The following is a 7,114-nucleotide window of genomic DNA, read 5'->3' as shown; positions in this document are numbered from 1 at the left end:
CCACCTCCATTGTCCCAACAATCAGCATGTTCTCACTAGACATGCAAGTGAAGCCATGCTAGGTCATTCAGACAGCGGCAGACCTGAAGGGTGCCCACAAAACTGTCATGAAATAGACGATCATTGTCATATGCCCCTAATTTTGTTGTGGTTTGTTATGCAGCAGGAGCTAACTGACACACCTCCAACCTCACTATTTCAGTATGCCCTGGCCAACTTGCACCTATATGTCCAAGTACATAGACAGAAGCACAAGGGAATAAATACCCTCATTCCCTGCAAGAAATAATTCTCAAGCAATGACTGTTAATTAGTTGGTATATCAATATTCCAGCTCCCTCCCTGCTAGAGTTGGGTAATTCTGAGGTATGTGTTTTACATTGTTTTCCAATTCCCCCCCTCCCAAATTCAGCTCCAGCTGTCCACAGTCGTAGCTGGCTTAATGATGTACTGTTGGCTGCCACCACTTCCATATCTTACTTCCCCATTTCTCCCAGTGTTTTCTGCGCTTCTCTTGCACCCACATCCTTGCCTTGAGGTCTGGAAATCAATACTAAGATGGAGCTTCTGACACTTGAAGAGCAATGCAGGTCTCTGGTGGCCCTGGGGACACCTCCAGCTCATAGTCTCATTATTACTTGTCAAGAAACTCCCTGAGGAAGACCCGATCTTGAACTGCTATGCTTCTGTGGGCTCACTCTGAATAGTTTCTGGTACACCTGCTGGTGCTCTGAAGGTCCCTCTGGGACCTGTAGTTCTCCTATATAGGCTGGCTAATGCAGTGGACTTAATTTCAGCCTGTTACCCATATTGGATAGCTGCCTTTGCCTATATTGGGCTGCATCTTTGATCAGACAGTGCTCCTTAACTCAGTCTGTCCTTGGGACACCCTTTCTCTGGGGAAGCCCCCAGCTTTCAGTCTGAGACCTTGTTCTCTTGGCCCATCCACGAGGATGGGATCCAGTTTGCACCTCACTAGGCTTTGCTCTTACCCAGAGCTCTGCAATCTCTGAACCCTGAACCCTGTATTTTGCCTAGAACTTTGCCATTCTCCCTTGGGATAGTCCTAGTGATATCTTGGCTCCCTTCCTGATGAGCAAGGAGCTGGGTTTGTGGCTGCCACCCCTGCCCAGGTGTTTCCTCACACCTTGCTGTTTTTCCTCCCCATTTTGTCCTCTTCTCCACCTTGTTACTTCCCTCCAGAGAGCCCCTTCTGACTGTCTTCACTGAGGCACAGGGCCCAAGCTCTGATTTGGCATCAAATATGGTAGGTATACATAGCCCCAGGCCATCTCAATAGTTCCTGATTAGGTGACTGCACTCTGACGGGCAATGGCCGTCAGCAGGCTGTGGAGGGGTAGCCACTCTGGGTTGTAAAAATCCCAGACTCCCCTCTCTTTGCACATCCAGCCCATCTACCACTGCTAAGGTCCCCAGCAACTGAGAGGTGCTTCCCAGGTCACAATGTACAAGCTGCCCAGCAATCTGGGGGAGGATGCCCAGCGTGCCCCTGGGACAATGCTTACTGGCAGTGACACGGAGAACTCCAAGTGCCTGGTGTCTCCAGGAGACTGCAAAGGAAAGCAGCAGAGGGCCAGGCTCCCTGGCCAGAAATGTGTCCCACCTCCATCATCTATTTGGCCATCCGAAAATCACTTGCCAGCTCTTGTGCAAGACTCCAAGGATAATGTGTTGATTAAAAACAGACCCAGAATGTGCACTTATGAGATCTATATTCAACAACAGAGGGCAGTTGATTCAACATAGAATAGGTAACTCTGTGAAGGAAAAGAAAATGCCTGTGAGAGGATAAGATAATGGAAGCTGAGGTTATGTGGGGTGAACAGTGGTCAGGAAAAACCTCCCTGAAGAGGGTCCTGGATTGGCTCCCCAGTAGGAGACTCAAAGACCAGGATTCATGTGCAGATGAATCTCTCTCCTAAAAGGGATCAGCAAGGCAGAGAAAAGCAGGACAGTGAGGGGGAAAGCAAGGGGCCATCCCAAGCAAGGACTTGCAGAGAGTGGCTACAGCCAGCCCCACAGGAATCTCTGGAGGGTAAGCTATGCCTCAGAGCTTGTGGCACCCCAAGGGAAGGGGCTGGCCTCCCATGCACCCCACCTTTCAATCACCAGCAGGGGGCTGGCCCACGGCCTGTTAAACACCCAGGCATTTCTAGTTCTCTGGGGAAAAGGTGGCTCAGGTAGCCTGATGGGTGCCCTCCAAAGAAAAGTTCATAGGTGTGAGACGTCGGAAGGCGAGCACAGGGAGGCTGGGAAGACATGCCAGACCCTGGGAACAGGCCGGTGCGAACATGGCCTCTGCACTGCAGTGCCCCCTGCAGGAAGTGAGGCAAAATGACCTGAAGATGGTAAGGACCGACCAGATGAAGGGTGATGGAGAACCAAGCCTGTGTTAGTCCCCAAGCAGGAGGACGCATGTTCTTTCATATGGGAAGTCAAAGACAGAGATTGTCAATCAAATATGTGAGGATAAGAACAACTTCTGTGCACACTTCTCAGGGGATTACTTGAAAATGCACCCCAGGCAACCAAGAGATGGAAGGAAGCAGGAAGGAAGGGAGGGAGGCTATAGGGTTTTGAGCTTTAAATGTCCCCTTCAGTTGAAGCTTCCTTAATGCAGTCAATGTATTTCTTATTAATTTATGGGGCACACTGCATCCCTTTCTAGACATTCATCATGTGAGTATGCAGACCATGAATCAGAAACCAAATCCTAATGCTTGGTGTCATCTATGACCATAACACCACCACCACCCCACTCTATCAGAATCATTTGTTTAAAAATTATTTGTTGACACCTGTTCCCAGTGAAGTGTTATTCTAAGTGCTGGAAATTCCGCAGTGAGCAAGACAGACAAAGTTCCTGCTCTCAGAGAAGTCACATTCCCATGGGGGTAGGTGGCCAACTTGGTAGTAACTTAGTGGCCAAGTGCCATTTACCAAGGCTTCCATTTCTAACATGTTCAATTTGAAGGGAGTGTTAGACACTCAGGTGGAAATGCTGAGTAGGTGGGAACAGAGGCATCTAGAGCTCAGGCAAGAGGGGTCTGTTTGAGCTAGGAGTAAAACTGAAGGTCACAGTGTGTTGTTGGTTTTAGGATTCAAGGACTGATACTGTGCTAAAGCTGTATAAGAAGTCATCACCAGGGGAAGCTGTGGGAAGGGTACATGGGACTCTCAACTGTTTTGCAATTGTCTGTTACTCTATAATTATTTCAAAATAAAACATTTTTTAAAAATCCACAGTGCTTGATAAGATCCCTACAGGTGAATAAAAATGGGATAATATGACAAGATTTAAGCCACTTGGGAAAATCCAGGAACTAGATTCACAATAATTATGGTCTGTGTTAGTACAGGTCCCCTAGGACGTGGGTAACAAGATGAGGTTAGATTTGTAGGGAAGCCCCTGTGAAGGGTAAAGAGCGGAGCTAGACAAGGTGGGGGGAGAAGTCTGCAGACCAGATCAAGATACAAACCAGACCCTGGGAGGGAGAGGGGAGACAGGAGGAGCTCTCAGGGAATGGCGACCAGTCCACTGTGGAGTCTTTGTGCCAGTGCTGCCCATTAAAGAGCCCCGCATTTCCCAGGAATGAGCCTGAATGATGACACATACTCCACGGCAGGTGCACTGTCATTGTTTGGGAGCAGCCTGTGGAAATCAAATCATGGGGTCCTGAGGATGGGGCCACCCAGAAACTTCTCACCTGGATTCAGTATCAGGCAACCCTGAACCTATGTGCAGGGTCTGTGTAGCTCCATTGCCCAGCTCTGTCCCCTTGAAGGGGTGAAACCTGGGCTGTGATTACACAACCCCAGACCTGAGAGGTCGCCAAGGGATAACTGTTTGCAGTGTGTATGGGTGGGTGTCAGTGTCCAGGCGTTTCGAGGTGAACCAGAAACTGGAGGTGGAATGAGAAGGAAATGTGTCCCAGTGCTGAGACTAGGGACAAGCACTCCCTGTGTCACCCTATGACAGCAGGGAACTCAGAGAAAGCCAAGAATCCTAAATAAATGCAAACTTGGCCATTCAGGTTCCTTTACAAAGGAATATTTTTCAGAGTAGAAGGATAAAATATGTTTGATTAAAAGCTTGACCAATAAATTTTAAATATCCAGGCATATGGTGTAGGGGACTCTATCTGCACCGAGCTTTAGACCCTGCCAATATTAGAACCACACGGAAACTTAATGGAAGCCATGGTTATATGTTCCTGAAAAACCCTGGTATAGACAGAGGATAAAATGCAAAAGGATGAAGAGGTTTAAGAAATGACCCTGTAATATAGATTAACACGTAGATTAAGATAGGTCTTCTTTATTTCTTATAGAAATCTTAAAATACATGTTATATAATTAAATTATATCTTACATAACATATAAAATATACTTTGTAACATATATCTTATGATAAAATTTCTTACCAAATGATATAATTATGGCTAATCAAGTTACTCTAATAATATTTCATTGATTCTGGAAATTGTTGGTGTGATCCTTTGTTTAACTCAGCTGCCTGTCGCTAGCCAAACAATGCCTTTGTCTGCATGATTTTATATAGCAAAGCTCATCAAATCACCCCCCCCATTTAATTAGTGATCATTAGATCCCCAGTTCCTGGTCATTTTATTTATTTATTTATTTTGAGACAGAGTCTCATTATGTCGCCCTCAGCAGAGTTCTTGGTGTCACAGCTCACAGCAACCTCGAACTCTTGGGCTTAAGTGATTCTCTTGTGTCAACCTCCCAAGTAGCTGGGACTATCTGTGCACAGCACAACACTCAGCTATTTTTTGTTGTTGTTGTAGTTGTCATTGTTGTTTGGCAGGCCCTGGGCCAGGTTCAAACCCCCTAGCTCTGGTGTGGCTGGCACCCTAGCCGCTGAGCTATAGGAGCCAAGGCCCTGGGTCATTTTTGTAGCTAGAAGGAGCATTGGCCCATGCCCTGCTACCTCACTGCCTCCCCTGCTTGTCTGCATGGAGTCTGCCAGGCCACCCACTCCATACTGACCTATTCACTGGTTCTATTACCTACATCTAAGGCCAAGGATAGTTCCTCCTTCAGACTGAAAGCATTTTGATCACCATTGATATGGTCAGTACATTGCTTATTGGACAATCTCATCCAACACTCAGAAGCAAATCTATGCAAGTCCCGATAGTCATTGACCTCTGAATCCCTCAGATTAAAAACTTCACTAAGAAGAGTCTGTGTCACTCTAAAAAGCTATGTGGACCATGGATGGACCTTATCCATCCTTGTCACCCTGGTATCCACAGCCTGCTGTGTAGCTGGTGCTCAATAGCTGTCAACAGCTGGACAGAACCATTGTCCCCTCAATTCAATGGCTTGGAAGGATGGTTGAGCTACACATCTGTCCACATCCTCAAGTTCACCTGCTCTGGGGATATAAACAAAAGTCCTCCCCATAGGAGAAGCTGCCAACACCCAGGGATTTGGATCATGCTTCTGCCTTTGTCCACTGGGCTGCCCTAACAAAACACTACAGCCCTGGTGGCTAAAACAACAGAAGTTTATTTCTCACAGTTCTGGAGGCTGAGAAGTCCAAGACCAAGGGGTCTGCAGACACAGTGTCTAGTGCAGGTCAGCTTTCTGACGTAGGTGGTGCCTCCTGGCTGTGCTCTCATGTGGAGGTGCCTCTCCAAGCCTGTGCTCCTTACCTGGCACTGATCCCACATGAGGACCTACTCACCCCAGAACCCCTTCCTCAAACTATCAGATTAGGTTTCAACATGTGAGTTTTGAGAGGACACAGTCAGACCATAGTGATTTGTCTTTTTGGATTTCCACCCCTCTCATTTAAACATAAACATTGATTCTATTCTTACATTTTGATAATTAAAATTTTCAGGTTCCCATGAAGGCCCTAGAGATGCAGAATGAAAGGAACCAAGACAATTGGATTTAAAATGTTAGAAAGGAATGGAACAGAGATGGGGATTTGATACAAATATTCTTTCACCTCTCTTCATCAAAGAGCACAATTTTGGAAAAAATCCTCAGGTTAAGAGGGTTTTAGTTCTAGCTTGTCTCACAAGTAGCCAGCAGTGCTATGAGCTAAAAGCGATTGATCCTACTCACAAATTACAAATGCAATAATTTTAAGGTTGGTGAATCAGCTAATCAAGCATGAGAAATGGTTCCTAACTAGAGAGAGAAAGGAGAGTTCATAGGGATGCTTAAACAGCTCAGGGACAATGAATTCTCGGCTGCATTCGTCCAAGGTGTCATGAGTGTATCAGACATCAAACCTGCAGAGGCCAAACGCAGAAGGGGTGAGGGAGAGCAGAGGCATCACAATAGCAAAGCCCTGGACCTGTTCCAAATCCAGGCGGGCAGATCAGATAATACATAAAGGAGGATAAGAAAGCAAAAGACCCCCCTTCCATTGTCCACATGCTCAGCTTGCATTATGCAAAGACAGATTTTTAAATATGTATCAGCATTCCAGTAAACAGGGCAAGCTTGCTAATAACAGTGCAATTCAGCAATCGCTACTCCACATAAATACATTAGAAATGTCATTACTCTAATCAAATTAACTGCTGTCCTTCATGTTATGCTTTGAATAATCATTAAAATTCTTCTTAGTGAACTTGGCAAGAACAATGTGTAGAAATTCACAGGAGAGATGGAGGCTTGCTAGGATTGTTCCTCTTTGATGAAGTTTCTTAAACACTTTTAAATTTAGTGTTTTCTCCCCTCACCCCCGCATAAATGAGTTAATATCGTAAGACTGTGTTCAGTTTCATGATTTCTAGCAACAGAATGTAAATTCGATGCTGGATTTCATTATTCATTACAGCAGTTCCTGCTTTTTACAAGAACAATTGCTATGATAGGCTAAATGTCATTATTTTCAACACTACCCCCACAGAGTAGCTGCTACACTGCCACTTGCACTTGAACGTCTGAACCCTAGATCATAATTGTACTATTCACTGGGCTGATTCTTCTTGTTAATAATGCCTATAAATGCTTTTTCAATAGCCAGAGATCCAGTCCTCTGAACCAAACTGTCTCCACCCAATTTGGCCTTGGGCGGCAGCTGGGATCTTTTGTAAGTAAATTG

Source organism: Otolemur garnettii, unplaced genomic scaffold (genome assembly GCF_000181295.1).
Source record: "Otolemur garnettii isolate 467f Iridium unplaced genomic scaffold, OtoGar3 scaffold00136, whole genome shotgun sequence".
NCBI lineage: Eukaryota > Metazoa > Chordata > Mammalia > Primates > Galagidae > Otolemur > Otolemur garnettii.
This window is presented reverse-complemented; position numbering follows the sequence as displayed.